Source organism: Mytilus galloprovincialis, chromosome 8, assembly GCF_965363235.1.
Source record: "Mytilus galloprovincialis chromosome 8, xbMytGall1.hap1.1, whole genome shotgun sequence".
NCBI classification, from domain to species: Eukaryota; Metazoa; Mollusca; class Bivalvia; order Mytilida; family Mytilidae; genus Mytilus; species Mytilus galloprovincialis.
The window spans coordinates 87,903,254-87,921,567 of NC_134845.1; positions in this window are offsets into that span (position 1 = coordinate 87,903,254).

Below are 18,314 nucleotides of genomic sequence, written 5' to 3' on the forward strand. Positions count from 1 at the left end.
ACATGATTTTATTTCCTATTGAAAATAAACTGATCAAGTTTCAAAATTATCCATTGTGGCCTAATCAGTTCTGTCCAAGCAAGACATCTGAACAGTTCCAAACCTATCGACGGCAAGTAATCTGAAAATTGATTGACAGGCTGATCATTACTTGAAAATGTATTATTAAATCATTCCTGATTATGTTAAGATCAATATGACCGAATTATCTTTCTTTTGCTACTTAAGGGCATACGATTAAGTTTTAGTGGAGGTAATGACGTTGCTATCGTACTGTTATTTTCGCGACGTCAAACTGTGACCTATCGGGAAAAGTTGCAGTTTTCAACCGATTGTATTATTCAAACTGATTCAACTTGAAAACGAGTTTAAAGACCCCTCTTTTTTGAAACGACATTTAATTTGATTAGGTATTTAGATTATGTCTACCACTTTGCATGAAAACGTCGATAGTGCAATTGTTTTATATTTGATAAATATACAGCCAAAAATTAGTTTTTTTGTCTACAATCATGAACATCGATAATTCTGTACATTTCACATATGACTTATTCTCGAGTTAACTTATTATGTATATTATAACATATGTATTATATTTATATAGTAATTTTATAAATTATTGATTGTCAAATTATCATGACGTGGTCACAGAATTAACTCAAAATAGCATTTCAATACCGTTATAATTATGGTAGTTGTTTGGACTAATATTGTAAATTGTCAAAACTCGTTCCATATAACTGTATGAATTTCAAAATTACATATACGTCACTTTTTATTGTGTCCTATGATATCGTTAAAGGAAGATGTTCATAGTATTCTGTAGTTTACCCATTTTAATGTTCTATCATATTACAATGTATTGTTTATTTTTTGCGTTTCTCTGTGCGTTTGTTTGAACTGTTTCCCTGTCAATAAGTGTAGTCATTCTATCGATTTCTTTTAACATAGCTAGACTTCTCGCTTTCATCATGGTTATCTATTAAACCAGGTTCATCCCACCATTTTCCCTACATTTAACACGTTCTGTACCAAGTCGAGAATATGGCAGTGTTTATCAAATAGTCCGTTTCTATGCATGTGCTCGCCATGGTTTATGTTAGCAGATTTTTTGCGTGCTTCGACAGTAGTATATTTTCTTCGACAAATACAATAAAAAGTGTAAACTTTGTAAGCCTTTGAAAAGTACTCTTCTTCATATATCCAATATCTTTTTAGAGGAAATTTAAATGACAGTTAAACGAAAACACTCGAATGGAAATTAATTTTGATTAATATTAAATTTTCTGTGAGCAGCTCTCAATACAAATATGTTTTGTTTAGCTGAAGAAAGCAAGACCATTTTAATATGAAACCGATTAGTCGACTATCATTTGGCAATCGATATCGGTATTACCGAGCGATACTCGAGTATTCGATAACAAGTTGACATTCCTAATTATGAGCTATGAGTGAATTCTTTGAAACGAATACATTTGATGAAAAATTGATATAAAATGTGATTTTGTAATCTAAAAAAAATAAAGACTTTTTAAAATGAATCCCGTCATTAAATAAAACCAGTTTGCGTTCATTAAACCTCAAATACTCTCGGGGATACTTAACCATCCTGTGTTTGTTTAATCAAATCATGCAAATAATTAAAAATATTTTTTTGTTTTGATTGCTATCGATCGATTTTGACAGGTAATTTTTAAATTCGGTGTTGACAGTGTTCGGTTTTTTCTTTAGGCAATCCTGAAAATGATAGGAGTCTAGTGGTTTTAGTCATTTTGTTAAATGCATTTATTATAAAAAAAAAGAAGATGTGCTATGATTTCCAATGAGACACTTCTCCACAAAAGACCAAACTAACACATAAATTAAAAACTATAGGTCACCGTACGGCCTTCAACAATGGGCGAGCCATACTGCATAGTCAGCTTTAAAAGGTCCCGAAATAACAATGTCAAACAATTCAAACGAGAAAACTAACGGCCTAATTTATATAAACAATGAACATAAACAAATATGTAACATTCACACAAACGACAACCACTCAATTACAGGCTCCTGACTTGGGACAGGCACATACATACATAATGTGGCGGGGTTTTTTAATTATTTGCATGATTTAATTAAACAAACACAGGATGGTTAAGTATCCCCGAGAGTATTTGAGGTTTAATGAACTTGTGAGTTGTAATTACGAAACTAATTAGCATGTTTATGTCTATGTATTCAGTGAGCAAATGATTTTTTTTGTAAAGAAACGTTAAACTGGTCCGCTGCCCCTACCGCAGAAAAGGACAAGAATTGAACTTTCTCTTAGATCAATTAAATGCACGTTACTCAAAGATTTACGGCCACAAACTCGTTACTGCCATTCAGTAGCTAAACTGTTTAGTTGAATAAAAATTTTGAAGCGTTTCACTGGATTAAGAAGTCGTGCAACACAACAAGGTAAATGACTTTCAAATTATATTTACGGGATGCCGGATTCCCTTTTAGAGGCCCTATATATAATATTCAGAAGCTCCTGCAGACTTCCTTTAGCTATATTTATCAATGACAAAGTCCGAGAATAAACTGGACCCCTGCTGTTGTTTCGCTCTTATCTTGTGGCAAAGTATCGATCAGCGGGTGACCAGTTTAGTCCGATAACTCGTGTGTACAGATAATTGAAAATGACGATCTCGATTCAACTACGGAATCGTCATTTGACATTGACTGAGAATCTGAATTGGTTAGTGAATTAACGGATGAGAAAATATTTATATTAAACAAAATCGCTCCACGTCGGACATCATTGAACGATTAATACCTTTACCCATCGATGAGCGTGATTGACGGAGAGGTGTTTGATTTATATCAAAAAAGGAACAACACGTCTATCTTCATCTACCTAGATTTTTACATTTACATCTAAATCATCATAAAAATAAATTGTCGTCTGTGTGTCACCTATCGTCCCTTGTCAGTAAGTGCCAAAATTTGTTTGGTGTCGACTTCCGTTTACCTCTTCATTCCGAACACCTGTTAAAACCGAACAAAACGCACAGTCCCGTGGGTGTTCGATTTGGACAGGTTTCACTGGATATTCTTTTTCTGCCAATTTTACACTTCAGTAATTTCTAATTATTCTCAACTATGTTGTTGTGCCCTGTGTCAGAGGTGAAGGGAATGCATCCGTCCTCTGATTTGTATGCCCCTTCTGAAGCGGAACCTGGCATTAAGTTGTACCTTTGTCCGTCTATACATACGTTCGTCCATCCGTCTGTCCGTCAGACCGTCTGTACGTTCCAAAAATTAGTTTCCGATGTTAAACTTCATTTGCCTCAACGGAATGTTATGAAATTTATGCATGTACACAATTTTTATTACCACAAAACAAAGGTCAAGTTCGATTTTGATTGCGTGACTCTTACCACCCTAGAGTTATGCTACTTTACAAAAGGAAAAAAAATGCTGAATTTTTCGTTTCCGTTTTTTAACTTCAGTTTGTCTTTACCAAATGATATGAAACTTATATATTGCTCATTACCTAAAAAAACAGATAGAGTTTGAATTTTGTTGGCGCAACTGTTCCAGTTCAAGTGTCATGCCCCTTTACTAAAATGAAAATTTCTGATGTGTTTGTTTCCGTTTTCTAACTTAAGTTTGCTTTAACCAAATGTTATGAAACTTATAAACAAAGATTGTTTCCGATCTCTAACTTAAATTTGTATGTTATGAAATACATATATAATGATTATTGTCACACAACTTAGTTTAAGTTCAAATGTTTGTAGCGTCACTTATAAAGTTCTTGAGATATGTCTCTCTATAATTTTATATGTTAGCGGGGATATCAACTGTGTCCATATGGACACATTCGCAATCTATTTAAGTTAAATAACTCAATCTGTGGACTTTAAAAAACAAAGGAAATTAATTGAAACCTTATTGCCATGAATTACATTGTTTATTCATCAGATCATGCACAATTTTTTTCAATAGAGAAAATCATCAACATTGTCCACAAAGGGGGGAAAGGGGGTATACATGTCATAAGGTTGTTGTTCGCAGCAAAGAATCATAGATTATTATACAGTATGCAAAACTAAATAATAGGTATCTGCTGTCTCTCTTTTATATGAAAATACATGCTTAGATTGAAATTAGTATTAATTTATCTGATTTTCGATGGTTGCTTAGCAAGATATTATATCATGGAAACGTTTCTCTGTTACGATGGAAACATTGAATTAAGAAGTATATTATGATTGCACATCTGCACTAAAGGTACTGATAACTATCCTCTCCTTTCCACGTTTCAAGCTTAAATATTACACTCAGTGATGCTAAAACATTTTTTGAAATGTTCTTCAACTGTTAATTCAAAACTAACTATGCGTTGATAAGGAAAACTTGGGTTGATCTGACGGGTTCTGTAGATACAAAATCAAATTGTTTTTTCATGCAAACATTGTTACTAAATGTATTAATATAGGAGTCGACTTGATATGAGTTGTATTAAAATATTTTAATTTTTCAGGTTTTTTTTATAGATAACATTGGATAAGAAAAAGTCCTTTTGTGTGGTTACTAGGCAACATTGTGGTTGCTAAGTTGCTATTTAGAATTTATGAGAATGACAGATCCAACAATAATAAATATTCAAGTGTTTGGTAACACATTACCTTTAATTTTAAAAGATTCAGAAGTCTTTTCCTAGGGCAAAGGCACTAAAGATGGATATTATAGTTCATTTTTATAAAACTCGTTGCTAGACAATCAAATAGTCACATACTAATAAAATGTTCAACATGTTGTGAAGTCAACATGCATAGACTAACGATGGATTGAATATGAAGTCATTTGAAGAGAGGGCCAAAAATGCCCCTTATCATACCTTGTCAGTTGATTATTTTAAGACTTGACATAATGATTTGGATGTTTAATTTAAACAAACAAGTCTCTGAATTAATAACTTTCAATGCTAAAATAGAGTTGAATGTGTGAAGGAATTAGAATCCATGAGATTTCAAAAATATGCACTGTATGTACATTTTATGATAAATTGGTCTTTTTGTTTTTGACAAGTGTCTGAAGGAACTGCGATTAATATGAAAATAAAAAGAGGTCGACAAGGAGAGGCACACAGTTCGTTCCCACAAGAATGCTGACAATTTACTGAAAGTCTACCTCCACAATCAACACATATGTTTAAAATAAGAAACTCCAGCATACTGATCACTTATTCTTCCATGTAGCATGTTTTACCCTTTTGTTCACTATTATCAAAATATGCCTTATTATATCACAAAGTAATAAACTTAAGGTAGTATGGGTGTCTTCCTCCATCTTGGATTGTAAAAAACAGAGAATCAGGTCCAGATTTTCCATCAAGTTAGCAAAATTTGATGCAGGAATGCAGATGTTTAATGTACATTTTCATTTAAAAGTACCAATTTATAAGAATATAACTTCTAAATCTTGATATTTTTGTAAATGTTAATTATTTTTGGTTGTTTTTTTTTTTTTTTTTAAATTGGCATTTTAAGGGGAGGTAACTCTAAAAAAGTGCATTTTCTGAAGGATTCTGTATGGAATCTTCCTATTTTGTATTTTAGCCGGAAAAAACGTACGGTGACCCTATCTTTTCTTTTGATATTCTCAAAGCAGTGTCTGAAAGCTACCTTTTCCTGAAGTATTTAACAATTCTATCATTTTGTTTAGTTTCTAATCACAAAATGGTGTTTTTTCCTGTATAATCCATACAAAATGTGTCATTTTGTCCCGTCCTGTAGCTTGAGAAAATGCGCGGTGACTAATCATTTTTATTATATTTTTCAACATGTATCAATAGATACAACGTTGTGGCAAAGTATGAACAAATTCTATCATTTTTATTTTAGACTCCCATACCACCTTGAAGTGTATGCTACCATTTTTATGTTGGCGAAAATGTATTGATGCATCGTTTGTCCAGTGCATAATCTCTCAACAAAATTTAAAAGAATTATCAGGAAGCGAAAAAAGAAAAATTATAATGTAATGTTACCATAGTGGATGTGAAGATGTGAAAGAAATTCATCAAAGCTCCAAAAGGGCAATCTAGATTTGGAAGACGTTTTACATTAGACCGCTGGAAACGTGTTGCCAATGACAACAGTGTTGTCTAAATGTAGTTTTAAATAAACCCATTACATTAACACCATTGCAGTCAGGATCAAATTCCTACTCCTTTGACAATATCATTGCATATACGTCTTGTCTGTGTCATTTGGAAGTCAGAATATTGCATTTCAGTGGTTCTCGTTGGTGCATTACTGTTATGTTATATTTTTATAATTTGTTTTATTATATATATATATATATATATTATAACTTAGGATGTTTATTATTTCAATGATTTTGTTTCAAAGTTGTCATGAAGGAACACTAAATAGTGACTATACGATATGGCATTTTATAGTTATTGAAGGCCATACAGTTTCCTATAATTGATGAAATATATGTGGATCTCGTGTGATGTTGTCTCATTGGCAATCATACTACATTTCCTGATATTTATCAGAAAATGATAACATGTTCTTTCCAATTTTAAAGTCAATAAGTGGACCCTGAGATTTCAAAAGTATGCACTGTATGTACATATGTGATCAATGAAGTTTTTGCTTGTTTCTGAAAACAATTTGGCAAAAAGGTATATGTGTATGTTGTAAGGCACATTTCAAAGACAATAATACTTATTTCCGACAGATTAGTGTGTTCAAAGCATCTGAATGATGTATTATGATAGATTAATATTACTTCAAGATTTTCAAAATCAAAAGGAAAACCTAGTGCTCTCAACATTCCTTCTAACTTCCCCAAACAGAAAAATAAATAAACAAATTGCTTTCAAATCGTATTCAAATCTCTTTCAAATCGTGATTCTGCAATTTATTAGTACCATCTGATTGCGGTTCATGAAACAAATCACAGACACATCAGATTTTTCCAAATTCCCTGATTTCTTTGCCATTTCTTTCTATTGTATGATTTGTAAGCAATTTGTTTCTGTTTTTGTGTGATTTCTGTATGATTTGTTTACTTAGAATATTGTATGAAATGATTTGAAAGAGATTTGTTAACCTTGTTAGCTATATTGGTGTGATTCATTGATGATTTGTAACAATGAATAAAATGTAAATGCATTCAAATTTTATTTGTTTATCTATCGCTCCGACTTCCGGTTGAGATCAAATTCAAATTTCAAATACTGTTCTATATTAACTGAACACAGCAGGTTGCAAGATGAGGAGTTTTATACAGTTGATGAAAGATGACGGTGGAAAGGAATTTCAGTTGTTTATTTCTTATTTCACATATTCAACTAATACTATTCAAACGTTAATTAATTGTAACCTTTAAAATTCAGAAACTGTGCATTCAAGAAACTCTATTAAAACTCGCATTTTAGAAAAAAATTGATCACCACACAAATATTCAACATTAAGTACACCGTTTCACAAACAAAGAGAAGAGTACTGGATCAGAGAATTAGGTACTGCAACACCTGGATGTAACGATAAAATAGATACTGTAGGTAAATTGAGTAGCCCTATCTGTAGTTCAGTGAATGTGATGGATTTATTCAAAAGATCTCTTCGTCGGCCGAGAAGCCATGGACATCATTGCTATAATTCACCTGATATGCATGATGTTTCTATAGTTTGCCTTGTCGACCATATCAATAAACCTCTTGGAATTCATCACATTCGCTCTAAACTGTACGCACTTCCGCTTTCTAGACTGAACTCTCTATTGAAAGCGTGTGAAGAATGCCACACTACAGATAGTCGATCTACGAAGTATAAAATAGTTGCCATGGTGATGGATATTGCTACCCATAGATTATTTATCCCCGCTTTTGAACATTCGGAGGAACTGCAAAAACGTTCAGTCTTTAATTTGAAGTTCACAAACAAGGGTAATGATGCTATAAAAATAAATAATATACTTCACCATAAAAGAGTAAAAAGCAACATTCCTTCTAACTTTAAAGATCACTGTACTTCTATAGTATCACATTCCTACACAAACCCTGTAGCATCTAAAATTTTCAATCACAAAAAAGTGTTGCAGAATCTAAATATTGATGGTCTCAAAGCTAAACCACCTGATTGTACCTGTTCAATCCCATTTCGTGTATAATCCTGCTGGCCATGTTATTTCTAGAGACCTTAACATAGTCAATAACTACAATTTGAGACAACTTTTTTTTCAAGGGTCCGAAATACAGAGAGCCACAGCCAATCAATTGGAAGCAGAACTTCAAACTACTAATGGATTCTGTTGAGGGTTATGCAAAAGACTGGACAAAAAGAGAAAAGGTTGAGGTTGACACTTTTTCGGAGTGGATAAAATCAGTGAGGTCATTGATTCAGATAAAGGTAAGTAAGCTTAAAGGGTCAATGAGCACCAAAGCTCCTTCTATCTTTAAAGACCCTCAGGTCAGAGAGATCAACACATATGCTGTCGTTTCAGCTGACAAAGCCTAAAACAATATTGTTTTTATTTGCAAGAAACACTACATTGACTGTCTGATTAAGGAACTTGGGATAAATAACACACTTGGAAATCCTACATATACACTAAGAACGCTTACGAAGCAGGTGATCCTGGAAAACCACAAATCGGTTCTAATCTCCTTTGGTGTTAATCCAAAGGATGAAGACCAGTATCTTCCATCATTATATTGGATTCCTAAGCTTCACAAGAAACCTTATAAGGAAAGGTATATTGCAGGTTCTTCATAGTGTTTCACTAAACCCCTTTTTAAAGTTCCTTTCTTAAGTTCTTACTGCCATACTCACTGCAGTCAAAGAAGTACTTCAGCTATTTTCTGATCGGCATATTCAAGAAGTGGTGTTAATCAGATGTGGATACTAAAAATTCAATAGAGTTATTGGTGAATTTACGATCTTAATCATTAAAACATAGTACCATCATTAAATCATTTGATTTTTCAACTCTTTATACCATTATTCCACATTATACAAACATTTAATCAAATAGAAAACTCTTTAAAAATGTTTTTCTCAAATTAATACTCATTTATCAGAATTATAGACCGAGAGAAATCACTGTGTATACTCTAAGTTTTTTTTTACTGAACATTTTATACCCCTCCCCTGTTTTAATTTTTAAAAGAATTTGAAAACAAGTCTTTAATTATTGCCAATTACCCTATTTGCATATTTTTTTATATAAAATGCCTAGAACCTGTTTAAAACTGTTTTGATAACATATCGAAAGCATATCAGAATACTATAGTATTAATGAATGGGTGTTTTTATAATGGCCCTGTTATATGTCCAAGGTCTGTAATAATGGTCGAGGAAGTCTGTAATGGCCCGAGGCAACGCCGAGGGCTATTACAGACACCCGAGGCCATTATTACTGACCGAGGACATATAACAGGGCCATTATAAAAACACCCATTTCTTAAAACATTTATTAACCAACTGAACAAAAGTGTATGTGTTGCTGCTAACTTGATGTACTGTCTTACTCTTTTAATGACAGTTTAGTTTGAACAAAATAATTTGTACTTCACAATTAAAAATCTGTAAAGATACCAAATATCCAAGATATTAAGTTGAAAGAGATATGTGTTAAAAACAGGATGAACAGTGATTCCTTTATATGGTTCTTTAATGTGGGTTGCTGGTTACTAAACTAAATAAAATACAAAAAAGTATTATACTCTTTACAACTTAGTGTTATTAACTTTATTAAAAACCCTAACAGGGCTTAATACAGACAAACTAGGCATTAATACAGTGCCATTACAGAAAAACAGGGCCATTACAGAAAAAACAGGGCCATTACAGAAAAACAGGGCCATTACAGAAAAAACAGGGCCATTCCAGAAAATATGTTATTTTTAATAAACAGTCACTTTTGGCAATAATGCACTTAGTTAGTTAATAATATAAATGTAATGTTTAGCAGTCAATCATTACAACATTCAAGATTATATAAATTAAGTATCCAATCCTGTGTCTGTCTCCAGTCCACATCTTACTGTATGCCTATTTGTCAATTAAAGTTCACATTTTCTACCTCAAATGGTCAATTTAGAATCCTTGTCACAACAATATCATCTGGAACCATATATCTAACACAATTTACCTAATAAATATACTAGAAGTGTTCAAACAAAGCCATATTTGCAATAGTTGTATGTATGCAGATACCAGTCTAAGATATGAATTCACTTAAAATGTTTTAGAGATGACTGCTAACATCTGAATTTAGCATAACTTCCAAGCATAGTTATTGCTTTCTATATCAAGAACTTAAAAACCATAACATCATGGCATTTACTAGTTAAATTATTTGATTTATGACCGAGGGGGTAGGCAATTTTCTATGTTTTTTGCCCCTGGGGCCTCAAATGTCCTGAATTATTCTGCTGTTTCTAGCAATTTGGAATATTTAGTACATTTTCAGGATAGAACACACTATTTAGCTTGTATTTTTTATGCCGTGGTGACAAAAAAGCAGATTTAGGTGTTACGGCTTACTTTAGGGTTATCAACAGGACACAAACACCCCATACATAATATTCAGGAAGGATCGATGACTTTCAATGACTGCGAAGAGTAAAAATAAAAACTTCTTAACAATTTAACTTACATATATGCAAATATTATGAATTTATTTTTGTAAAGTAAACTATGCATACTGTAAACTGTGAATTTATGGCTCCGGATCCTATTAATCTTCATGAAATATTTATCAAACTTCATATTTTAGTTAATTTCTTCAAAATTTGTGAGATAATGCAAATTTGGTTAAAATCAGAATGTTCTCTGTTTTCACCCTATATAGGTTGCATATCTGCAAATATTGACAATGCAATTTCCCATAGGAACTCCTTTTATGGTTAAAACTGTACCACTTTTACTATGAAGTTTTGAAAAAAATCTTATACTAGAATTTAAAGTTCATATGCACTACAATTTTTTTTCAAAGGTCAAAATATAGGGCTATGCGGCATATTTTCAACGTTTATATGCCCTGAACTTTTCAGAGTTTAAACTAACACTAATTTTCTTAACTACCCCTACCTCGAATGAAGGTTTACTACAGATTTCAATGTAAACAATGTGCACATGTATATTTACTGGTAACGTTCCCAAATTATGTCTCTATGAGATGAAACACAGAGAGCATAACTGGGAACCAGTATATAAAGAAAATTAATTTTCTATGAATATCTAAATCTCCCTAAAAGAGGCGTGGTTTCAGAAACAGCTGTTTTTACAAAGTGCACCTACTAAACTTAAAGCTCGACTGAAAGAAATCGTCAGCTTATGTTTCTTTAACAAAAAGGGTACTAGACGCTTTAAATATCTATTTTTAAGCTTACTTTGTGAAAAATCATACATAGTCAAAGAAACATTACAGCGAAGAGGATATCACTGTCATGCTTGGATTTTTAATTTACAACATATTTGTTGAATTTGAAGGTCTGGTCTTCTAACAGACTATTGGAATCTCAATGGGTACCAATTGCGCTTCTCTACTTGCAGATTTGTTTTTGTATTCCTTTGAAGCAGAATTTATTCAAGGGCTTGTACAGAAAGGAGAAAAGAAATTAGCTAGGTCTTTTAATTTCACCTTTCTGTGTAGCAACATCCCAACGGCACCACCTTATGCAGTATTTGTGTCTCAATTGATACGTTAATCTAGAGCTAACTCAAAGTACGTTGATTTTGATGAACGAGGAATACTGCTTTCTCAAAAGTTGTTAAGACAGGGCTATGAATCAATCATATTAAGGTCATCACTCAAGAAAGTTTACGATCGACATCATTAGCTGATTTGCCATTATGACATAAGTGTGTCAGAAATCATATCTCAGTCATAATAACCTTCCATCATTACCGAACTGAACAAAGAAATAACACAACGGGTTCCGTAAACGGTGCAGGAAATGCTTACCCTTCCAGAGCACCTGATTTCACTCCCGGGTTTTAGTGGAGTTCGTGTTGTTTCTTATCTGTTTTGATTGGTGAAGGCATATATGATTTACTCCTGATTTGTTAAAGATTTGATAACATTGGTTTATAATTTCTTCATAATTTAAAAACATTTTGTTTATGATTTGCTTTAGGTAGGAATATGATTTAATTCTGATTTGTTAAAGATTTATTAAAGATTTGATAACAATGTCTTTACAATTCAAACACAATTTGTTTGTGATTTGCTTGAAAAAGGAAAGCAATTACTGCTGATTAGTTAATGATTTCAAAACAATTTCTTCACCATTAGTTTATGATTTGCTTATGAATTGTAAGCAATTTGTTCGTGATTTGTTATTGTGATTTGTTAGCTCATTTGCATGTAAAATTTTATTACTTTCAAATCACATAGAAATCATACGATTTGTTTATCAATGGTTACCATGATTTGTTCCTCATTTTTTTTTTTGGTTCATTTTAACCGTTTACTACTTATAAAAAGACCAATAATATTTCCGCCAAATTTATATCTCATATACCTTAAAGTCCGTGTACATTAACGCCAAACATTTATCATTTTAAAATGAAAAACAGATTTTGGAAAATGCTCTACAACTTTTGAACTGAATTGGTGTGAAAAATGTAACAGAAAGCTTTCGAAGTCAATTTATAAACATTTATTTATTAATGAGATTTGAAATTTGTAATTGACATGAGATTAAATTTGACGAGATTATTGAAAAAAATAAAAACAAGTTGGTGTTAAAAATGATTTCATTTTTCAACAGATTGAATATAAAATAAATAAATTAAAACAATCCCATTTGCTTGTTTTAGAAAAAAAATTATATTCTAATTGCATTGTAAAAACCAAATATTGAAAATTGCTGACCTTATGCATATTTCAAATTGAATATCAAAATTGAAAAATAAAATATGCTACAACATGGAGCATTTTCCAATTGACATTGATAATTGAAAATTGAAAAATGCTCAAATAAAGAACATATTTCATTTTTCATTTTTCATGTTTACATTGTAAATTGAAAAATGAAAAATGCTTTAACGTACAGATTTTTTCATTTTTCTTTGCAATATACAAATTTGAAAAATGATATAATCTGCATCATGTTTAGTAATGTTTAATGAAATTTGTTTCAAGAAATAGGTGTTTTAAAGTTTCAAATTCGACACCAATTTTAAATATTTCACTACTTTTGTTTTTTGGTATTTTTTTCCATTGTTTAACCGAAAATCTCTTGATAAACTTGTTAAAGATGGATACATGTGCACTGTGTGTGGTATCAACTAATTCCGAACATCGGTAGTATAGTGAAAAGCAGCATAATGACCAAAAATATGCGAATTGTTATTAAGTACTTTACGCACAGAACACACGACTGAATACCTACATGTGTGTGGAACATGTCAAATACCCGTTTATATATGTTCCAGACCGTATGAGTATTTGGACCGTACGCGTACAGTCTGGACCGTATGCGTACTTTTTCAAAATACTCATACGGTCGGACCGTACGCGTACGGTCTGACTACTATTAAGAAAGTGTTAGTAGATACAAATGCATATTACAGATCAACATAACTTAACAGTCAAATTAATATAAAAACAGTTGAATTGTAATTGAAATACAAACTTTATATTCTAACTATTTAAAAAAATCACGCTAATCAACTCTGCTAATCTCTTGTATTTAGCACGTCGAACAGTTATACATTAATTAAATTATGATCACTGAAATTGAAGATATCTGAAGTAAACATAATATGGGAGGACAGTTGTTTAAGAATGTTTAGCAACTTTACCAAAAATAATGCAAATGCAAAGGAACATGTATGAACTGCAAACATGTAAATTTTTAAATGTAACAAATATTACGTTACTTGTTGTAGCAAGTGTCACCTTGGGCAAGATTGCCAAAATAGGATTCAGATATACAATTAAACAAATGTTTAATTTCAATTGTTCGTTTGTTCAGTTTATCAATCTAATTGTTATAATAATAATAACAATTTGTAAAACTAAAAATAAAGATTGTGATAAATTGTTTAAATATAACCCATATGATCCAATCACATGTATGGTCAGCTCGTTCTGGACCATACGCGTATACTCATACGGTCCGACCGTACGCGTATGGTCGGACCGTACGAGTATACGTATACGGTCCGGACCGTACGCGTACGGTCCAAATACTCATATGGTCTGGAACATATATATGATAACTTTGAGAATGGAAATGGAGACTGTTAAAAAAAGACACAACAACGCGACCAAACAGTATAAAACAGCCGAAGGCCACCAATGAGTCTACCATATAGCTAGAAATTTCACACGTTTACATCATTTCTTCGAGATATTTAACTTAAAACAAGGAAACAGAAAAAGGTAACCGTGAAAAATTTGAAAGATACGTTGAAGCATTTTTCATTTTTCAATTTATAATGTCAAAATGAAAAATGCCCCCATCTTGGAGCATTTTTCATTTTTCAATATTTCAAATCAAAATGAAAAATGCTGAAGGTCAGCGATTTCAATATTTGCTTTTAGAATAAAATTAAAATATGCTTATTTTCTAAAACAAGCAAATGCAAAGGTTGTAATTTATTCAAACTTTTGATAAAGTAAATCATTTAGAAAACAAACTTATTCTTTTTTTAATATCCTTGTGAAATCAAAAATTGTAATCGCAAAAAATATAATAATAAACTCATCATAGATACATTGTACCAGGACTAAATTTAGTATATACGCCAGACGCGTGTTTCGTCTACAAAAGACTCATTAGTGACACTCGAATCCAAAAAAGGCCAAATAAAATACGAAGTTGAAGAGCATTGAGAACCAAAATAAATGTCACATTTCATTAAGAAAATGATTTTTCAAAGGTGACTTCAAAAGAATTTTGTGACATGTTTCAAAACAATTAACTGTGAAATCTGTAGTGCAATTTTCAAATATATTTTGTCAGTTTAAAATGAAAAATATTTGGCCTAAATATACATGGTCTCCTTCCAGCACTGCATTTCACTTATCACAATAACTCACTATTGATGGGTTACTTCATGCATTATTACGTAGAACTAGTAATTCCATCTGATTAATAGCTACGTTCTATGGCATGATGTCTCCCTTGATTGTTCGAAAAAGCATTGAAACACTAATATGTGAATTATCTGCAATTAGAGAAAAGGAAGACGCATTATGATTTATTCATTACCTAAACAGTATATTTTGTATCTTCGATGTCCATTCTTGTTTTTAAAGTTGAACAAAATGATAATTTCAATCTGTCTTTGAGGTTTAAAATGAGGAATATAATTGAAAAGAGAGGGTTTTTTTTAGCAATTGCACAAAAGTAATTAATTAAAAATGTCGTGTGTAATTTCAAAGGTTTATGCCCCAGACTCACTTCACCAGGATCGCAACACGCTAACCGCGATCGAAAATAAATTTAGATCTCAGTGAGGTCGCGGTTTGAGCGATATGAAAATGTTGATGTTCGTTGTTTTCACGATGTTACTACGTCCTCATCACGATTCAACAACGCTCCCGCTACGATTTTATCACGTTATCACCACGTTAATTCTGCGACCTCATTACGATTATAACGATTTTGCTATGCTCATCATGGCCTCACAACGACCATACCACGATTTATCCGATTGCAAACGATTTTAACTCACTTCTACTGCGACTATAGCACGCTCTTACCTCGACTATACTACGATCGTACCACGTTCATACCGTGATCCTACTACGCTCTCAGTACATCAACATTGTCAACATTGTGGACATTATAAATACTGTTTCATTCCTTCTATTCCTCACTGATACGTAGAGTTTCTCCGAAACAAAACCGTAAAAATGCAACTATTATCTACCAGAACTCGTGGGCTTGGTGGTAGGGGATGAGGTAGAGGCAGACGGAGATCTGATAAACATGATCCAGTAGAATATGTCAGACCAAGCAATCTAACCAGAATCACAGCATATGGGTTGCCCTTAAGATCAAATGACACTGCTAAAGTGAACTATACTTAGTAGAAATGACACCGAGCATGGTTGAAATGTTGAAGAAAAAGGACAAGAGGTCCAAATTATATACAGACAAACAAAACCCTGAAAGCTTTTGTATATTTTATATGACAATGACAATGGTCGTAGTATGAACAACGTAGTCAGGTCGTAAGAAGAGCGTGATGAGGACGGCATGGGCGTGCTAAAATCGTATAATGGTCTTGAAAAGCTATGTATAAACGAGGTATAGTCGTAGTTGAAGCGTGCATGGATCGCGGTAATATGTGATGTTTGTAGTAACGTCACTGCAAGATCGTTGAGCAGTCTTCTTGACTAAAATCGCGCTTTCGCTACGCTGTGGCTGCGATGGTAAAGCGACCTTTGCGATCTTACCAGTACATTTGCGATCTTACAACAACCTTACTTTGGTCTCACTACGCTTCTACTACGATCTGATTTTGCCACGACTGCACCATGATTCAATGATGTTTAAAGTTGGCAATGCTCATCACGATCATCAAGACCATGACCGTTCTCTGACCTTAGGGCTGCAATCAGCACGATCGTACTACGATCGTAAAAATTTGTACTTTTTTCAAAGACTGTAGTGCGACCATGGCCTATTGTGACTACTGTATTATAAAATACACATCGAATTCTGATATCATATCACCCAAATAGTATGAAATTTGTCATGTTGGTGTTGGTTTGCTGATCAAATATGCGTAAATATACGGTTTAATGAAGAATATGGAAGTTTAACTAGCATAAAGTTACTACTTGAAAACCAGGGGTAATGTACGAAATAAACGTTTGTTGCTGCTTGTCTGTAATGGTGCAAAGATTATCATTTGAACATTAAATTGTGTAACAGTGTTTTCCTGCACCAAAGTATTATCAGTCACGAAATTGAATGTGAAACAACATATTGAAAATGTCAAGAACAAAGTTCATTGTAGATTAAAATCTGAAATTAATAACATAGCACGTAGCGATATAATCGGTAAAATAATAAATCACTTTTGTATGTATTAAATTAACTGAGATTAAAAGCTTCAATTTATCGGGCGAGGTTCGTTTTTGATAGAACATCTGCAAAATTTGGTATAAGTGCCAATGAGAAAAATTTACATACAAGTCACCAATTTTTAAATGTAAACCATTATAGGTCAACGTAAGGTCTTCAACCTAGAGCCAGGGGACACATCGAATAACAAGCTATAAAAGATCCCCAAATTGACAAGTGTAAAACCATTCAAACGGGAAAACCAACGGTATGAATTATATATAAATGAGAAACGAAAAAAACTTATGAACCACATCAACAAACAACAACTACTGAGCATCAAATTCCTGTCGACGTTTAATAGGTGCAAACAAATCAAGCGGGTTAAAATATTTTAATAGGTAGCAACCTTCCCTCTTATATGAAACAATAGTGTACTAACACAACAAAGAACTACACACTATAAAGATCAATTGAAATTGCTTAACTCAATCAAAAAACATATGCACTTTTGTTTTGTATACTTGCAACTGCCCTAAGTCAGGTGTCTGTCGTTTGTTTATGTTATTTATACGTGTTTCTCGTTTCTCGTTTTTTTTATATAGATTAGTCCGTTGGTTTTCCCGTTTGAATGGTTTTATACTAGTAATTTTGGGCCCTTTATAGCTTGTCGTTCGGTGTAAGCCAAGGCTTCGTGTTGAAGGCCGTACATTGACCTATAATGCTATACTTTTTTTTAAATTGTTATTTCGATGGAGAGTTATCTCATTGGTACTCACACCACATCATCCTATATCTATTATAATGTATAGGTTTTGACGGAAAATAAACATACTATTGCGGAATAAAATTCAAGCGTGCGTTTTCGCATTGGTAGTCCTACATAATCACATGTGACTCGAATAAATTACCTTTTAAAGCCACCATCTAAACGCTGGAAGACTCGTAATGGAACTTTAAAACGGATTCTTTTCAAGGATTCTTCTCATTATTCCGAACTCAAATTAAATCAAGTCATACTTGCAAAAATGATAAAACAACAGTTAAATCAACGTACATCAGCTTTGCACTTGCAATTTACCTTAATTGTTTCAATGGACATTATTAAAGTCAAGCGGCGATCGAAATGCCAATATATCACTGTTTAATAAAGACAACAGTAGTATACCTCTGTTCGAAATTCATCAATCATAATAGTTGATACAATGTATAACGATTATAATAGAACATCATCAGTATAGTACGCAAGTAAACTTAATTAATCTAGTTCAACTCAATTCAAGTT